Below are 20,734 nucleotides of genomic sequence, written 5' to 3' on the forward strand. Positions count from 1 at the left end.
CGAATCTTAGGCTATTAAGGGGGAGAATGGTTCATAGAAGAAGTGTGTAAATTCCTTGAGTGAAGCAGATCTTCACCAAGGCAAATGATATGGAGAATGATGAAACTAAGAGGTATCAAGCAGATCTTGACCTCTTTGGGGGAAGTTAGTGAGTGATTTGGGGAAAGAGGAAGAAGGGGAGTTAGACATGCCTCGCTTGAAGTCCTCCAACTGAAAAGTTGCCTTCAACTTGTGATATGATGGATATAACACTTGACAATATGAAATGGATCACAAGCCATGATTCTGCAACCACAAAGCTACCTACCCGACCTACTCACCTAGCATTTTCTCTTCTTTTTGGTTTGGGTGCACTTGAACTAGCATACCCAGCTTTTCATTCTTTTCTTCTTGCTGTCCTCCTATCTAAATCTACACTTATTGCATCCAGGGGCTCAGATTAAGCTGTTGAGCACCCTTGTTTCTCTACCTATCTACAAATCTGCCAAGATTAAGCTGTTTGGACAGATAATGATTCTCTATATTCTACAACAGGAAATTGAAACCTAGGGAGACCAAGATTAAGCTATTTGGCCTTCCCTTAACTGAAAACTGATCAAAATGGATTACTCATCAAAACTGGAACAAAGCAGTAGCATTAAAACTAGCACACCTTCATGGATACTTCTCTGGTCATCTGTAGCAAATATGGAGCATTGCAGCAAGCAAAGTATGACATATTTGGCATGTAAAAATGTCGATCATGAAAGATGATTAACCTGCTGCAGCAGGAGGCTAACAGGTACTTTATGAGCTACCCACTAAATTGTAACTTAAATAAAAGATAAAGAGACTTTAGAATTATAAGCGACTCACTTTTTATAATGGGTGAGAACACTTTTACATAAAGTAACTTTAAAACATAAGTTACATGTGCTTTTTGAAAAAGTAACTCAACAAAAAAAAAACACTTGAACTCAAGACCTCTACTCTCATAAAGTAACTTTCGATCAAGTGAGCTAGTTTAAAAGGTTAGTAATTTTTGGAAAAGAGGAAGGGTTTTTTTTTTTTAGTCACTGAAGCTTTGGGGTGCGTGCTTACTTGAGAAAGCTCTTTTTCTACTTACAAAACAAAAACCACAAAACCCAAAAAAAAAAAAAAAAAAACAAACAAACCTTATGGTTTGAAGTTAGCTTTACCCAAAAACTGACAATTTTCCTCAATGTTTCTGATTTTCCGAGATCACACTGATGCGCGGCAGAAAAGAGCATACGCATGAGAAAAAAATTCCTTTTTGTTTCTGATTTGCCCAGATCGCACAGAGTCACGGGGCAAAGAGCATACACAAAAATGAAAGGTGTAGATCTGGTAATAAAAAACAAAGAGATAAATAAACCAAAATAAACAGAGAGAAAATAGCTAGAAACTACAAATAAACATTGTATACCTCCAGATCTTAAAAATGACGTAGCTATGGCTACCAGAAACCTTCTCGCATGAAACGAAAGGGGTTCTTCATTGGAATAGATGCTTCTAACACAATAGAGCAGTCCTCTCGGCCTGAAAGCAGTTAGAAACAATAGACCTACAAAACGACAATCGTATGCAGTTCTACTGGCTTCAGATTTGGATCACCAACGAATGCGGCCCTCAACTTGGCTCTGATACCATGTAGGAATTTAAAGGGTAAGTTCCTCAGACAGAACACCAAAGGACACCGCTCACAAACAGATCATAGATCAATACACCAGTATTCTTGACGTGGTTAAAACCCTCAAAGAGGGAAACAGTCCATGGCCTGAGCCAACGCGGACACTTCAGGCAATTTATTAATAAAAGAATGAAAATTTACATAAGATTCTCTCATGAACGGTTCATTGATTATGGAGCTTCTTATCACATGGCAAAAAGCAAAGCCATGTTTTCTTCTTAAAATGATTGTAACACCAAAAATATATATGTTGGTGATGATAAATCTCTTAGTGTTGTAGGGACTGGAACTATTCATATAGATAATGGTCAATTTAATGATGTATTATGTGTTCCAACCTTATCCTGCAACCTTCTATCTGTATATCAGATAACTCATTTAGGTGAAGGTAAAATCGTTGAATTTTCACCTCACGATGTTGTAATTAAGGACCTACGAGATCCTAGACAAATTTTAGCTACTGGAATTGTTGATGATTGTACAAGGTTGTATAAGTTTAACAACTTTGGGTCATCAAATCTTCCCTCAGTATTTGTTTCTCATAATGATGAAGTGAGCAAACTTTTTCGTGAGTGATTTGGTCACTTAAACTATCGCTCCCTTCAGAATCTATGTAAAGAAAATATGGTGACAGGTCTTCCAATGGTATCTTGTAGAGATGGTGTTTGTTCCAGATGTGTACTCAGAAAACATCATCAGGATAGTTTTGAAAAACGTGCCTCTTGGCACGCCTCAACCCCTTTACAATTTGTGCATAGTGATTTATGTGGTCCACTTCCAGTTGTTTCATTCTATGGCTACAAGTATTTCTTAACTTTCATTGATGATTTCTCCAGATGCACTTGGGTATACTTCTTAAAACTCAAGAGTGAAGTATTTAACATGTTCTTGGCCTTTAAGGCCTTTGTTGAAAATAAATATGGACATCAAATTCTTAAGCTAAGATCTGATAATGGTGGAGAATATGTTAACAACAAATTCATCAACTGTTGCACTGAGAATGGAATTCAAATGCAACATACTGTTCCATATACTCCACAACAAAATGGTGTAGCTGAAAGGAAGAATCACACCTTAAAGGAAATGGCTAATTGTATGCTTCAATCTAAAGGACTTAGTCTTAATCTTTGGGTAGAAGCAATTAACTGTGCAAATTATATAATAAATTGCACTCCTATTAAGGTTTTAAAGAATATCAGTCCAGAAGAAGCATGGAGCTCAATTAAACCAGATGTAAGTCACTTTCGTGTTTTTGGAAGTGAAGCATGGGCCCATATTCCAGATGAGAAACATAAAGCTTTAGAACCTAAGAGTGAGAAATGTATTTTTGTTGGATATTCTGAAGATGTCAAAGGATACAGACTTATTCCACTTAAGTCCAAAAATGTTATCATTAGAAGAGATGTAAAGTTTGCTGAAAATATATCGGCCTACGAGCCTAGTTCGGAGGATGTGCCACCTCTCTCGATCCCTTCTACTTCTGAAAATATTTCTTCTTCAGATGATGACAGCGAGGATGATAATCCTCCCCCACCTTCTCAGGATCCTCCTTCAGCTCCTCAGCTTCCAAAATGGGTCCGTGCTACTTGGGATGCAACATGCGCTCTTTCCGGTGATCCTACAGATCAACGACGTACACATTCTCAGTTCGATAGAGCCTCTTATTTAATGACTCAAGCTTCAACTAATTATGATCCTGACACATTTGCAGAAGATTCAAGCCATCCAGATTGGGACGTAGCTATGAGTGAAGAATATCATTCATTATTGGCAAATGATACATGGGATCTTGTTCCACTTCCAAAGGGACAAAACTTGTTAGATGCAAATGGGTTTATAGAACCAAGTATGGACCATATGGAAAAGTTGATAAACATAAAGCTCATCTTGTTGCTAAGGGATTTTCACAAGTTGAAGGCATTGACTATACTGAAACCTTCTCTCTTGTTGCCAAAATGAACTCTATCCACCTTGTTTTTTCGCTTGCTGCCTCTTTCAAATGGGAAGTCCACCAGATGGATTTCAAATCTTCCTTCTTGCATGGGGACTTGCATGAAGAAATCTATATGGAAAAACCTACTGGCTTTATACAAATAGACTCCAGCCTTGTATGTCGGCTTAAGAAATCCCTTTATGGTCTCAAGTAAGCCCCTCGGGCTTGGTATGCCAAAATAGATAACTTTCGTTTAGAAACTGGATTTTCTAGGTGTCATTTTGACAATACTGTCTACACCAAGAAAGTGGGCAAGTCCCTTATCATTCTTGTTCTTTATGTTGATGATCTTATCCTTACTGGTAGTGATCCCAACCTTATAAACCATGTGAAGTCCAGGCTTAAAAAGAAGTTTGAAATGGCAGAATTAAGACACTTGCATTATTTTCTTGGTCTTCAAGTCTTGCAATCTAATGAAGGTATTTCCCTTTCCCAGTCCAAGTATGCATGTGATATCATATGACATTTTCACATTGAAGACTGTAAGCCATCCCCTTCTCCCTTTCATTCTGGAGCCAAACTTTAAGTTACTTGTACTTCCTATGAAGTTGATGCTACCTTATACCGTCAACTTGTAGGAAAAATTTTGTATCTGACCCATACTCGTCTTAACCTTTCCTTTGTTGTTGGCATTATTGCTCGGTTTATGCAAAACCCACATGAAAGTCATTAGAATGTAGCTAAAAGAATACTTTGTTATGTTCAAGGTATAGTTCAGTTTGGGATTCATTACAGTGCAGAAGCATCTCCTCTATTGGTTGGTTTCACTGATTCTGATTGGGCTGGTGACCCTGATGATCGGAAGTCTATTGTAGGTTATGTGTTCACTCTTGGTTCAGGACCTATTACATGGGCTTGCAAGAAACAAAGTGCCATTTCTCTTTCTTCAGCAGAAGTAGAGTATCATGGTGCCATAGAAGCTAGTAAGGAAGCCCTGTGGCTTTGTCAGATCCTATTAGAGTTTGGCTTTCAGTAGCAGCATCCGACTACACTTTGGTGTGATAATTAAAGTGCCATTCAACTATGCAAAGATCCAGTCGAACATCAGTGCAGCAAACACATTGAACTACACATGCACTTCATCATAAAGCTCATTCACGACCATGTTCTTGAAGTGTAATATTGTTCAACAGATGATCAAGTTACAAACATCTTTACAAAGGCTCTCATAGAGGCGAAGTTTACTAAACTTCGATTTATGGTTGGAGTTCAGGAAGTTGTCACTAAGGGGGGATAGGCTCTAATGCCTCCTTCCTTCTCCTATTGTGTCATATTTGTACATCCTTCAATCCTATCCCAAGTTTTTCTTAAGGGGGGATGTTAGGATATTCCGACACATTGGAAATAGTTAAGTATAACTTGGTATAGTGTAGATTTAGGTAAAGTGTGTTTCTTTACTATGTACTTTTATAACTTACAATTCGACAGTCACGATATGTAGTGATATGGCCGTTCATTCTCTCCTCGGTATTACCGACACTTGATCCCTGGCTTAACACCTGATTGGTCCATGATCTCTATTTAAAGAGCATGGATGGTCATTTTTAGGGTAACTGTTCATGAGAGAAGCTTATGTAAATTTTCATTCTTTTATTAATAAATTTCCTGAAGTGGCCACGTTGGCTCAGGCTATGGACTGTTTCCCTCTTTGAGGGTTTTAACCACTTCAAGAATACTGGTGTATTGATCTGTGATCTGTTTGTGAGTGGTGTCCTTTGGTGTTCTGTCTGAGGAACTTACCTTGAAAATTCCTACAATAGATAGCTCTCCAGGGCGGGTAGAATTATTCTTATCAAATTGGTCCTAGAATCTACTCCGGTATATTGGATGTCACTTTATTGGATACCGAAAGGAATTATCAACATAATACAATAGTTGTGCTGTAGATTCATCTGGAGGGGCAAACATGAAGGGCACATATTTGCTTGGGCTAGCTAGGAAAAGATTTCACTTCCCAAAAAGTGGGGGGGATGGGGTCTGAAAATACTAGAAATATTTGCTGGTGCCCTAGCTGCAAAATTGGGATGGAATGTACTCACCTCGAGAAATATTTGGATCGAGGTTGTCTCTCCGAAGTATATCTTCCCACTCCATCTTCTTGACTGGATCAGACTCCCATTCTGGGATAGAGCAAATATATCAATAGTATGGAGGGTAGTCCTAAACACACTGAAATATATCAGGGATGGAATGACATGGAAGATTGGCAATGGTAGTCATGTACGTATTGGTTTGGACCCATGGATTGGCTGTGGAAATGCCTATCAGCTTCCTCAGGAGCTGATTCACCACCTCTTGACCGTAGGCTTCACTACCTTGGCACATATTGTAGATCAGGATAACACTAACATCTTCAGACAAGCCTGGAAATCAACTGATACACTGAGCATCCCCCATAACTGGCTGGTGAATTGGCATTCTTACATTAATTCACTAATGGAATCACAAGTAAGGGTAACTGATGGGGAGGATGTGCTTAATTGGTATTTCTCTCCAAATGGGAAATACTCCCCAAAATATGGATACCTACATATCTACACAGATCACAAACCATTTGCATCTGACTTGTGGTGGATTGCTCTATGGAAACTGAAGGCATCACCCTGGGCCAAACTACTCATGTGGTGCATTCTCCGGAATAAGATCCCTACTGGGGATAACTTACAAAAGTGCACCTTTCATGGCCCATCTTAGTGCATTTTATCCAAACAGGAAATGGAAACAATAGATCATCTATTCCTATATTGCCCTATTACTACCTCTATCTAGATTGAAGTTACATCACAACTACATATACAGACTTGTTGGCAAGGGATGAATATCAGGGAGGCATGACATCGATGGTGGACTAATGCACACTCTCATAGAATACATAATCTACCTGTATTGATATGCTGGTTCATTTGGATACAAAGGAACAAAATTATATTTACAGACACAACTCCTCGTTGGGCACTAGCCACTGCTCATCTCATTACCACTTTTCAATGCATCCTGGAGGATGCCCGTGAACCAACTGCCCGCATCATCTCTGCTGAAATTATTGATCATGTTACTTCATTGGCATATTTTGATGGCTTGGTGCAACAACATGGCTGCGATGGAGGAATTATTCTACATATCACTAATACCCATTACTATAAGATCTAGATGGCGCAAGGAGGAGGGACAAATAACTTTGTAGAACTCATTTCCCTGCATCACTCATTATTATTTGCACTTGTTAAAGGATGTCGTCGTTTACAGAATTTTGGTGACTCAAAGATCATCATAAAATTGTTTAATCAACTATATGCATGTCACACACACACATTCCAACATATTTTGGATGAGGCATTGAGGATGAGAACTCAATTTGACTATATTTCTTGTCATCATATATACAGGGAGCGCAATAAAATTTTTGTCTAGCTATCCAAAGAAGCCACGCCCCAACCAAGGGGGATCTGGTTGATAGGAGATCTACAGTTACTACCATCGGCCATACATGGATGAGCAACAAGACAGGGTCCACAGGCCCTGATTTCATGTCATTTTTTGGGATATAGTTTTGATGTAATTATTTGAATTATAATACATATTATTTCTATATATTAATGAAATTATCATATGTATTTATCTAATAAGTCTCCCTTACATGGGATTAACTCATTTTTGGACAAAACAATACAAATTGTGCATTATGACCACTATTACTTCATATGCTATCAACATCTTCAGCATGTAATTTTCAAATATCAATGAAAATTATGATTTTTCCATGGGAAGAAAAAAGTGAGAGGTCAAGTGAATTAAATTTGATTTAATTCACATGTAGTGATCAATAAGATAATTGGTCATTCACTCAAAATAGCTCATGCATGTCAGTTCAGATGAAGACCCAGTTGAGATTAGAGTTCAGGGACAATCTACTATCAGTTGTAAATTCATCTAAATTAAACAAGTGATGCATGCTGTTAGCACTCTGTAATTTAATAAGGCTGAGAAATAATTGCAAAGGTAACCACAAACCTACTTTGGAAGCTGGGATCTAGCCCTACCAGCTTTAGAGAGGGATCTATCTGTAAGATTTAGATTTGTTTATACAAAGATATTAGGCTAGTTATGAAAGTTCAGAGTTTGGTTTATGAATTGGTTTGGTTGGAACAACAAGGAAAAGCCATTGGGCAATGGAGTCAGTAGGGTTTAAGATGATCAAATGCAGAAATAATCAAGCTTGACTGCAACAGGGCAAGGAAGACATACTACTGGATCCTTGTAGTTTATGAGATGGAGAAGGAAGAACATATTATGATTCACTTTAGATATAGGCCATTGTTACCTGAATTCTATATTTAAAGTTCAGTAAAAAAACATTGATTTTGTTTTAAGCTAGAACAAATTGTTTTGAAACAAATTCTGAACCTAATTTTCTTAAAGACAAAACATATCTGAATACATATGAAAAACAAAGAGAAACCGAATTATAATAAGAAGCACTTCACCACATAGATATGGCACAAGAATCCTAAAACAACTTGCTTGTATTAATGTATATGGCCACTAAATCTCAATGATCAGCTTTATGATAATGGTAGTATTTCTATGTACAAGTCCCAACATCTCCTACTTCAAATGATAAAGTATTTATACAAATTCTAAAATAAAATATCTTGAAAAAATATCAAGATTTGTTACAAATATCTCCAACTGTATTACACAAATAGAACTAAAACATAGGAAATTCAAAACTAATGAATCTACTTGGCACTATCTTTATGGATTGTTGGTGACAAATAAGAGCAATTCGAATTTGATAGCAACTCTTATTTGATGAGGTGGCCTCCAAGTCAATAATTGTCTTTGAGCTTTTTCCTCCCGAATTTATGAAAAATAGGGACCTGTGATACCTTTGTTTCTCCCAAACCATAATAGTTGTTAGAAAAATGGGAGAAGTTTTGTAAGTGATAATGTTATGAACAAAAACCTCTTTCCTTTTTTGAAACTTCATTTCCACTTGCTCGGAAACCGAATTTAAAACACTGGCTAAAAATAGGAAAATTCAGGAAAACATGCCTGCAAAGATTCATCTGAATCTCCCAAACCATAATAGCTGTTACAAAAATGAGAGAGGGTTTTGTAGTTGATTATCTGAGGAATAAAAACCTTCTCTAGTTTCCCAGGATTCATCTATGATTATCCACAATAGTTTATGAAAAAAGGTGACTAAAATACGAAATTTCTCGAAAATATGCCTTCAAAGAATTATTATCATCTCCCAAACCATAACAGATGTCACAAAACTGAGAGAGGTTTCTATGCATAAGGATGTTAGCAACAAAAAAAAAATTCTGACTTTGAAAATTCATTCTCAGTTGTTTGTAAACCATATTTTAAATTACTGTGCTTTATAGGGAAACACATAGTTTTACTTGACCATGAAACGAACATATGATGTGGAGGCACGAGGTGACATGGCGGTGGGGGATGATGTGAAGACATGACGTGGAGGTGAGTGGGGAAAAAAGTCTAAGTTGCAGGCAGCGAGTGGTGTGGGAGTAACAACAAGGTCAAAAGTTAATTTCGTAATGAACATGGCTAGGTGTCGGGATAGGAGTGGAGGGGAGCGCGCAGGAAGAGATAGTGGGAAAGGGGGAGAAGGTTGGCGGATTCTAGAGGGGGTATAAGGCAATAAGTGGTATCAGAAAAGGGGGGTGTGAAATGTATGGGAGTGGATACGTAGCCATGGGACCCGATGGGGAATACCACCTTTTCGAACCCCCTGGTGGTAAAGGCATGATGGAGAGGGGGGGCCAAAAGCGGATGAGGTTCGTTGATCAAGAGTGGGAGAAGATCCCGAGGCCTTCAATGTTGCTGTATTTTAACCATAAGTGAAAAAATATCTTTGTCCTCTTGCGCCTTATTACACTTTGTCTTCGAACGTAGGATACAAATGAAGTATGAAATATATGAAAACAATTTATCCATTTGTGGCCTTTCTGCTTTGTTTTGTCGTGTAGACTTCAACTTGCTCTTGCCTTTGATCCATGAATTGGATTTGAGTGTATGGTATATTTTTGGAAAGCTGCTTTTGAGCTCTTTCTGATGAAAATACCTGCAGTCTAAACTGATCCAATCATTTACATGAAAAAATGTCCTTAAATCTTGGTACTTGGTGTCTCTTTGGAAATAATTTGCAGGAGGAAATATTATTTACAACATCTCAAACAAAATAATGATCAGCTATGATCAAGTAATCCTATAAAAATTATAGGACCCTAACAATGGCTCCAGCTAGCGATGGCACTTCCTAGTGAAGTGTCAAGAACACTGTAGACTAGTAGCCTGATCCATTGGGCTGATCCCAAAACCTGCAACCTATTCTAAAACTGGAAAGAATGTTTTGAAAAACAAAAATGCTCAAGGTACTGAGCTTATTTGCACTCTTCTACCTAATTTAAGCTGATAAAATGACTGCCATATCAAGTGATAACAAACATCTAGTACAACCATTCAATCAAATGGATACTTAACTGAAGTGTGCATTCCACTTCTTTAGGCGAAAAAATAAATTTAGAAAATGGCAACTTAACTTTTCCACTGGATCCAATAGCTGTATTGGTGAATCTGGAAAATTCTCCCTTCACCAATGACTGCAATAAAATGACCAAAGGATCATGGAAAACATGCAACATAAGATCTTCAGGATGATTTAAAACAGGAAAACAAACCTCATTCCAAACTATTGTTTTTCTTATGTGTTGAAACTGATTTTCTTCAAACAGAATAGGAGAAAATTGCTTTTCCTTGTTATTATCCACTGAAGTCAAGTGTTCTAAATGCTCTTGAATCTCCTCAAATATGACAACAATATCATATGCAATAGGAAAATCCTTATCATTCGCTTGGTCACACAAAATCTTACAAGGCAGTTGCAAATGCTCATTAATTTCAAGTGAAGGAATATGACTTGCATCAATATTTTGCCTTTCTTCATTAACATCCAAGGAAGAAACTAATGATTGAGAACTTTTATTATCTTCTTCAAGTGCTGTAACTTGAGACAAGATATAACATGAAAGAGAATTGGAGACAAGATCTTCATCATGCAAATCTGATTGGTCTTTAATCACTGAAGAAAACACTACTTGTTGAAAATGTTCTTGTGGATTAAGAGAATTAAGCTCTGTTGGTTCTTCTTTCGGATCACAAGACTGTTGTAAATCAACAAATGAATGTTCAACAATATGCTCAATTACTTTTACTTGCTGATTAGTACAAGGAATTTGTTCTTTAATTTGATCTTCTGCAATAGAGACAACCACTGTGTTAATGTGTTCATCCATGGTATCTGAAATATCCACGGTGTTAATGTGTTCATCCATGGTATGGGGAATATTCATGAACATATAGACAACATACATCCTATGTTTCTTCTTGAGGGGAAGACAATTCAAGCAAGACTTCTACTTTTTGTTCATAATGTTGAAAAGGATTTCCATCTAAATCCTCTAGTATTTCATCGTTTGTGAATTGATCATCATCATAGTAATCTTCCATATATTGAATAAAAATTTCAAAATTATCACAATAGTTTTGAATCGGAAACAAAGATGGATAATCCTCTCTATATTTCTCACAAAAAAATAGTATTAAAATGCTTTAATGAACATATACTAGCAACAAGAAGATTTTCATACCAAGATCTATCCTTTTCCTCCAAAGTTGCCATAAACATTTTCATAAGACAATCTTCATGAAATTTAACTTTAAGCTTACGGATGTGCATATGAAACCTCAATAAATGTACAACAACATCATCTCCTTTTTTATCTTTAAACAATGGAAGATAAGTTAACCAATCACTGCTGGGCATGGGATTTGGAAAACCTGGAATTCTTGATCTGTCCATAGGAGCATACCTGCGTTGTCTAATTGAACTCATTTTTAAAACAATCAACAATGAAATGGAGTCACCATAAGTGATTTACAATTCTGGATTCTTTGATAAGGGAGTCGGCATGCAAACTTTGAGCTCCAGATTCTTGAAACATGGAGTCGCCAGGTCAATGATACAACCTTCCTGTGTCTGATCACTGTCCACCATCAATAATCAAATCTGGAACTTGATATGTTTTTCTTAGGAACCTGAAATGTTCAGATTCCCCAGTATGGTCGCCACTATGTTATCGTTATGTATTTTTGAGGTTGAGGGAGTAAACACATTGGACAACATCAAACCACTTTTGAAGCTGGGATCTAGCTCTACCAGCTTTAGAGAGGGCTCTCTCTGTAAGATTTAGATTTGTTTATACGGAGATATTAGGCTAGTTATGAAAGTTTGGAGTTTGGTTTATGAATTGGTTTGGTTGGAACAACAAGGAAAAGCCATTGGGAAATGGAGTCAACATGGTTTAAGATGATCAAATGCATAAATAATCAAGCTTGAGTGCAACAGGGCAAGGTAGGCATACTACTGGATCCTTGTAGTTTATGAGATGGAGAAGGAAGAATAGATTAGGATTCACTTTAGATATAGAGCATTGTTACCTGAATTCTATATTTAAAGTTCAGTAGAAAACATTGATTTTGCTTTAAGCCAGAACAAAGTGTTTTGAAACAAATTTTGAACCTAATTTTCTTAAAGACAAAATAGATCTGAATACATATGAAAAACAAAGAGAAACCGAATTACAGTAAGAAGCACTTCACCACATAGATATGACACAAGAATCCTGAAACAACTTACTTGTATTAATGCAGATGGCCACTAAATCTCAATGATTAGCTTTACAATAATGATAGTCTTTCTCTGTACAAGTCCCAACATCTCTTACTTCAAATGATGAAGTATTTATACAAATTCTAAACTAAAATATCTTGAAAAAATATCAAGATTTGTTACAGATATCTCCAACTGTATTACACAAATAGAACTAAAACATAGGACATTCAAAATTAATGAATCTACTTGGCACTATCTTTATGGATTGTTGGTGACAAAAAAGAGAAATTCAAATTTGATAGTATTAGGTCCCTATACTACTAGTGTAACCCCTTATTGTTATTAGTACAACCGCCTTATTATATTTTTGTGCCCATGAAGTTCCCATAGTGTTATTATTGTGCCCCATAGAAGCCCACAACTGCTATTATTGTGCCCTACATTATTATTGTTATGCCGACTCTGATTATATTATGACCCCTTAGACTCCTATATATAGAAAGGAACTCTTTTCAATTGTATCATCCAAGAATTGTTCATTTATGTAATGTAAAGGAAGTTTCCCCTCAAAGAGGCTTATTTCTAAGGCTTTGATCTATCTTTTCTATCTTTTTGTGAGCTGGTTTCATAACATTTGGTATAAGAGATTTGGATTCTAAGGTTTTGCTGCTCCAAATAGGTCATTGTGGAATTTGCGCTATAACTTTTTTTTCTGTGATGGTTTATAAGTGAAAAAAAACCCATTTGAGACGAATCCCGCTGAACCTCAGGATTGAATTTCAGAGCTTGTCTCGCTATATTTTCGGAGATATGATTTGAGGAAGTTAGGGTGTTTGCAAGCTCCAGAATTTCAACTAAAACAGGTCATTGTGGGATTTTTGCTATAACGCTTTCAATACAAAGCTTCAGAAGCTAAAATAAAAACCCATTTGAGAAGGAATCGGTTTGAACCTTGGATTTGAAGTTAAAATCCTGTCTCGCTATATTTTAGGAGATATAGTTTGAAGAAGTTAGGGTTTTTGCAGACCCCGAATTACATTCCAAACAGGTCACCTTGGGAAAATCGTCATAACTTTTGTTCTGAGCATCAGATTGAAATTGCGTAAGACGTTTCAGAAAGAGGACTTCCTGTAGTGTCCTGTGTATCAGTTTTAGGTACTAAGGTTGAAACAGTGAGACGTGGCATATCATACAAGTTCTCTCTACTGAATTAGTCTATAATCAGGTCACCATGGGAGATTTGGAATAACTCTTTCTTGGATAATCAAATTCTGATCAAATTTGCGGGGTTAGAAAGAGAACTCAGAGAGCTACCACAGGAAGAAATTTTAGAAGTTGGAGATCTGAAATTACAGAGTTACAATTGTTTCAAGATCGGGCTCCTAAAATCAAGAAAAATCGAGATGAGGAAGTTTGATGACGAGGATCCGGTAAATTGGATACTCCAGATGGAGAAATATTTTGATCTACATGGTGTACCATTGTTACAAAAGATATGTATTTCATCTTCATATTTAGAACAAGATCAATTTTTATGGTATAAAGGGCTTTGTTCTCGTAAACCACTTGTTACCTGGTCAATTTTCACGGAGGAAATTATAGCACATTATGAGGATACAAAGAGCAACACCTTCTTCAGCGCAACACCACAACAATTGGAAGAAAAAAGAGAAAAAGGGATTTGTTACAAAGTGTAAAGAAATTATGGAAACAAGGAAGTCTACCCCTCACAACTATAAATATGGAAGTGTTGTTTCTCCTAGCCTTCCACAACCTACAATGGTTACACCACAAGAATTGGAAGAAAAAAGAGAAAAAGGGCTTTGTTACAATTGTGATAAAAAATGCATTAAAGGTCATAAGTGTGCTGAGAAGAAATTATTTTACATTGATTGTGGAGAGGAGGAAGAAAATGATCAAGAAACGTCAAAATAAGAGTATATACACCAGGAACCAACCTTGGAGAAAGAAGAAATGAATCCGACCACATCTTATAAAGCATTGGAAATAATTACTACTCCTCAAACTCTTAAGATAGAAGGACATATCAAGAAGAAAAAGGTTCAAGAAGTGAAAGACCACATCAAGAAAGAAGAAATGAATCTGACCATATCTTGTAATGCAATGGCTGGAATTACCACTCCTCAAACTATCAAGACAGAAGGACATATCAAGAAGAAAAATGTTCAAGAAGTGAAAGATCACATAGGGAATCAAGAAATGAATCCGACCATATCTTGTAATGCACTGGAAGAAATTACCACTCATCAAACTCTCAATATAGAAGGACATATCAAGAAGAAAAAGATTCAAGTAGTGAAAGATCACATAACAAGAAGTTCTCCAACTTTTAAAGGATAACGCCACTTTGGTGCAGAATTGAATGAAACAACAGGCAGATCAACATCGCAATGAAAGACATTTTGATGTAGGCGATTGGGTATTTTTATGGTTACATACATACAAACAAATGTCCCTCAATAAAGCTATTTATGAGAAGGAAATGTTGGCAATACTACACGCACTTAAGGAATGGCGACCTTACCTAATGGGAAGACACTTCAAGGTAAAAACGGATCATGATAGTATCAAATACTTTTAGAACAAAGATTATCCTTTGAAGAGAAAAAAAATGGGTCACAAAGATGTTGGGTTATGACTTTGAAATCATCTACAAAAAGGGAAGCAAAATGTTGTGGCAGATGCACTCTCAAGAAAGGATGAGGATGTGGAAGCATTGTTGTGCGCCATTTCTATTATCCAACCAGATTGGATAAACGAAACATGGTATGAATGGAAGAAGGACGAAGAAGTGTGGCCACTCACTCAAAAGTTGCAGAAGATCCCAGTTCAAACAATATTTCCAGAACTTGATGAGGAAGGAAAAATCATATTGGAGCCTGGAGCAGTCACAGAAACAAGAACCCGACAGCTACGAAAGTGATCAATTTTAGAGTATATCATCAAGTGGAAGAACTTACCAACAGAAATTTCCACATGGAAGGACAAGAATTTTATATAGGAGAATCAAGAACTACTCAAGCGTTGAGGACAACACTTTTTGAAGGAGAGGGGCATGTTAGGTCCCTATACTACTAGTGTAACCCCTTATTGTTATTAGTACAACCCCCTTATTATATTGTTGTGCCCCATAGAAACCCACTATTGTTATTATTGTTCCCTTACATTATTATTGTTATGTCGGCTCTGATTATATTATGACCCCTTAGACTCCTATATATAGAAAGGAGATCTTGTCATTTGTATCATCCAAGAATTGTTCATTTGTGTAATGTAAAGGAGGTTTCCCCCTTGAATAGGCTTATTTCTGAGGCATTAGTCTATCTTTTCTATCTTTTTGTGAGCTGGTTTCATAACAGATAGCAACTCTTATTTGATGAGGTGGCCTCCAAGTCACTAATTGTCTTTGAGCTTTTTCCTCCCGAATTTTTGAAAAATAGGGTGCTGCAATACCTTTGTTTCTCCAAAAATTAATAGCTGTTAGAAAATTGAGAGAGGTTTTTGTAAATGGTGATGTTGGAAACAAAAACCTCTTTCAGTTTTTGAAAATTCATTTCCACCTGCTCGGAAACCGCATTTGAAAACATTCACTAAAAACAGGAAAATTTGGGAAAACATGCCTGCAAAGATTCATCCGATTATCCCAAACCATAATAATTGTTACAAAAATGAGAGAGATTTTTTTAGTTGATTATCCGAGGAACAAAACTTCTCCAGTTTCCCAATATTCATCTCTTATTATCCACAATAGTTTATGCAAAAAGGTGACTAAAATAGGAAATTTCTCGAAAATATGCCTTCAAAGAATTATTAGCATCTCCCAAACCATAATAGATGTCACAAAATGAAGAGAGGTTTTTGTGCATAAGGATGTTAGAAACAAAACCCTCTTTCAAATTTTGAAAATGAATTCTCAGTTTTTTGTAAACCATATTTGAAATTACTATGCTTTATAGGGAAAAACATAGTTTTACTTGACCATGAAACAAACATATGATGTGGAGGAGTGAGGTGACATGGTGGTGGGGGATGATGTGGAGATATGACGTGGAGGTGAGTGGGGACAGAAGTCTAAGTGGAAGCCAGTGAGTAGCGTGGGAGTAATAGCGAGGTCAAAAGTTAATTTCGTAATGGACATGGCTAGGTGTCGGGATATGAGTGGAGGGGAACACGCGGGAAGAGCCAGTGGGAAAGGGGGAGAAGATTAGAGGATTCTGGAGGGGGTATAAGGCGATAAGTAGTATCATCTTGGGGGGGGGGGGTGTGAAATGTAGGGGAGCGAACATGTAGCCGTGGGACCTGGTGGGGAATACCAGGCCAACACGTAAACTCTTCAACATATGTTTCCAGAACCATACTTTCATAAGCGAAAGCTTTACTCCATTAATAACTTATAAAATCTTCAAGATTTGTGAACGCCTTTTCATGAGTCTTATAAAATACTTTAACCATTCATCCACTAGTATTTAAAACTCCAAACTCATGACCGCACAATCCAAACAATTGAATCTGAATTTCATACCTGGATTTCTGCATCTTTGACCCCCGAGTGAACTTCATTCCAATGCTGTACCATCTGCGCTTTACCAGTCTTTACATGTCATGTAAACTCAATGCAAACAACGATCTGCCATTCTATTAACTTACTTCTCTGCACAATGTTCGTTATTTGTCAACACATCTTCCTCTGCCTTGAATTTCACCTTGCGCCTTCTATATTGATTATTGCTCTGGAAATTTCATAACTTGACATTATGAAACCTCATACAACTACCGACAATTTATACTTTCACCATTTTAATTTGTACACCTGCACAGTTTCATTCCATATTTCATTAAACAGAGCATACCAATATAGAACCTGCCCAATCACATTCTATTCGATTATATACCATTCGATTTCAACCTTCTTTACGCAGACAATTTCACAGACAAATACTCCAATATCTACCATACACAATGGATGCAAATCCACCCATCCCATTCAATATGATAGTAGATTTGACCATGGTAACTACAAATGAGTTTATCTCGGAATGTCTACACCACTGAAGTGCGCCTTCACCCTATTCAATTTTGACCACGCTCTCACACCTTGATTTTCATTACAACCATTATATACACACGCAGAGTTTGATTAAATTTGAATGTCACAACATTCGACCATAGCTATTGACTTAACCATAGTCAATTTTGCCAGAAATGTAAGTGTGTTTCAATTCTCAGTTCGACCTTCACGATTTCATAACTCAGGTTTAAACCCAAATGCTGCGCTCACAATTAACATTCAACCATATTTTATTTCGATTAAAGGAAAATCAAAACTCAACAATCTGCTCAGGAAATTAACATACCTTCCATCCGAATGAAAGAACTTACCTTTTCATCCAACTGAATTTCTTCAATGCAATCCTCACTCAGCATTTAACGCTGCCATACTTCGATTTTTCCCATTTCTGTTCCATACTGTAGCTGCCTTCAATTCATGTTAAACTAGTGTTTCAATGCATTTCATCCATCAATATAATTCAACTCTGCATCCTCTGTTGGATGTTCTACAATATAACGTAGCATTTATCCACGACATCGACTTATCGAGTTTGAATCAATTCTTAATGCGTCATCAACACAGCTCTTGGGTTCCCAGGAATGCGTTCATGACCCAGAAACGCCAATCTTCAATCTTCAATTGCGCCTTGTCCCACGCATTGATGCATGAATTGATCTTACTCTTGAATTAAACATTAACCCCACAAGTTAATGATCGATAGCCTTGGAATTGCCAATTAAATTCTTGGCAATCATTACATCTGGCACTTCACTTCAAATGGTGCGTTCTCTTCAAAATCTGCAAACCTTCAAACAGTATAAAGTCGATATTACAACATCAATCCTTTCAACTACGTACAGAGACTCTTCTATTAAAGAGTTTATCATAAGAATGGATTCAGGACTCAACATCTTCCTACCAATTCGACCAGAATTACAATGCAAATCAAATTCTTCATAAATAAACCCAAATGAGATCAATTACAAAGATCCTTTACACGACCAGATTTTCAAATCAATGGTCCTCTACAAAAGCCCGTAGGCTTGCTGTCCAATCCACACTCTCCCTAATTATATAAGGAAAACCTAATTGATACAAATACATGGTTTCATGAATCAATTCTGATTCTGAACCAGAAATCTCTCAACCTCTCCTAAAAAATATCTTCAATCCCACTCTTTTCTAAACTAACACTAAATAAATCTTTTAAAATCCCTCATATTCTATTCTAGCCAAATAAATCTAACTATTTGGTCTGATCTCCATACAAGGAGGATCACTCAGCCACCTATACCCTTTCCTCAATAAATAAACACTCTCACATATTTAAACAAATAATTAAATTAAATTATTTTCTTTCAGCGCCTTGCTAGTCACAACATGTGACCATACTATCACATTGCTGACTGGCCTGAATGCTCCTGCATCACTCAATAAGATGATTTCACAGTGCAAATGCCACTGTGCCAAGAGTCATTTGATGTGGTATGGGAAATTGTTATTAAATTGATACGAGTAATGAAGAACATATATGTAAGAAATACAATGTTATCCAAATAGTAAAAGGAAATGTTGTCGATGCATGATCAAACTATGGTTAATGGGATTTGTAATTACAAACATGCTACATTGGACTGAAAGAGTGCTTTTGGTAGTTTTTGAATGATGAGTAAAATAGATGTGGCATTTGAAGATTCAATACGCATTTTGCCAAAGCAATGCCAACACTAAGACAGTTGAAAAAATTCCTATTCGTTTTGTCTTCATGTCTAAAGAAATTTTGTTGAGACCTGGTTAGCTAGATTCAAAATCATACCAAAGGCTTTGGATGGTTGTATTGTCTTGGTGTTAAGTGTACAAAAAGTAAATCATATCATCAGCTTGGAACTGCTTACATCATTGGTACACCAGTGAAGTTAAATAATAAGGAAGTTTCATAAGAACTGGCATAATCTGCAGGTACAAGCAATGCCATTGCACTATAGTGGTAGTTATGATCTAGTATATGGACATGCTAAGAAAGCCAAGGCCAAAAATTGGAAAAAAAACTTGGGAATACAACAAGTTGTACAAAATCAACAGAAAAAAGGAATTCATTCTATAGACAGTAGGACTCAATAAAAAAGGTAGATATAACTCTTGCCACTTATTTCAGCTCACTAAGAAGATATACAAATGGTAACTTTACAATTTGGTGGAGGAACTTGCAACTACAATCCATTATTTTTGTTATCTATTTCAGTCTTGTTAAGTATCTACAATAAAAGAGGCACAACTTGAAACATCAATGTCAAGCATGGCCTCCCAGAATTCTCTTGATTCCAGCCTTCTGCTCAGGACTGAGTTTGGAGGGAAATCTAATTTCAAACTTGATTATGAAATTTCCTTTCCTGCCATGCTCCTTTGCAATGGGCATTCCCTCCTTGGGAATAATCTTTTCATACCTAGGGTATATAATGTCATTGAAAGTAAGATTTAGTGTCTTCCCACTCAATGCTGGAATTGCGATAGAAAATCCTATGAGAGCTTCAACCAAGCTTATCTTCTGGACAAGCACCAAGTCATTGCCTTCTCATCTGAACAAATCATGCGGCCTCTCATCAATCACAAATACCAGATCAACAACCACAACTCCTAACTGTTCATTCCCCAATCACAAATACCAGATCAGCAACCACAACTCCTAACTGTTCATTCCCCTTCTCTGGAAATGTTATCTTAGTCCCTTTCTTCCATCCTGGTTTTATTTCTATACTCAAAACCTCTTGAATGGTCACAGTCTTGCTGCATGCATAAAGACAAATGTCATTTCTCATAACAAAAGAACAGGAAAATATCTACAACTTACTACTAATGAAAGAGACAAAAAAATACCCACCCATTGCCATTCAGCACATCCCTTGAAATCTTCATCTTCAATACAACACCATTCTATAGTTCTTCAAGGGTACAAAGACTAGTTTTTTAGGAAATACGAAGTTCATATTATTAAAACTTATAAGATACATTCAAAAAGAGAAAACATAATATTGCAAAGTTAGCAAATACATATGATCCATCTATAATACTCAGGGAGACCATATTAGGCCATGCATGAAAAATATTAAATAACACAATTTAATATGTTTAAAAAATGAAAATCCCAAAGCTCTAAACATATAAAATGAAGAAAAGGAAACTTAAGAGGAAAACTACCACATTCTGATGTTGTCTCTAGTTCAAAACAAGCAAGACTGTATGAAAATCAACACAAAAATACTAAATTATTTTTTTCAC

General features: G+C 36.5%; 1 pseudogene; it reads right to left on the reverse strand.

Annotated features, from left to right (window-relative positions):
• Positions 1-19,748: 19,748 nt before the first annotated feature.
• LOC149146447 (uncharacterized) lies at positions 19,749-20,416 on the reverse strand (annotated as a pseudogene).
• Positions 20,417-20,734: the final 318 nt, after the last annotated feature.

Source organism: Pinus tabuliformis, chromosome X (genome assembly GCF_031772625.1).
Source record: "Pinus tabuliformis cultivar Carrire ecotype Pingquan chromosome X, CPIR1, whole genome shotgun sequence".
Classification (NCBI taxonomy): domain Eukaryota; kingdom Viridiplantae; phylum Streptophyta; class Pinopsida; order Pinales; family Pinaceae; genus Pinus; species Pinus tabuliformis.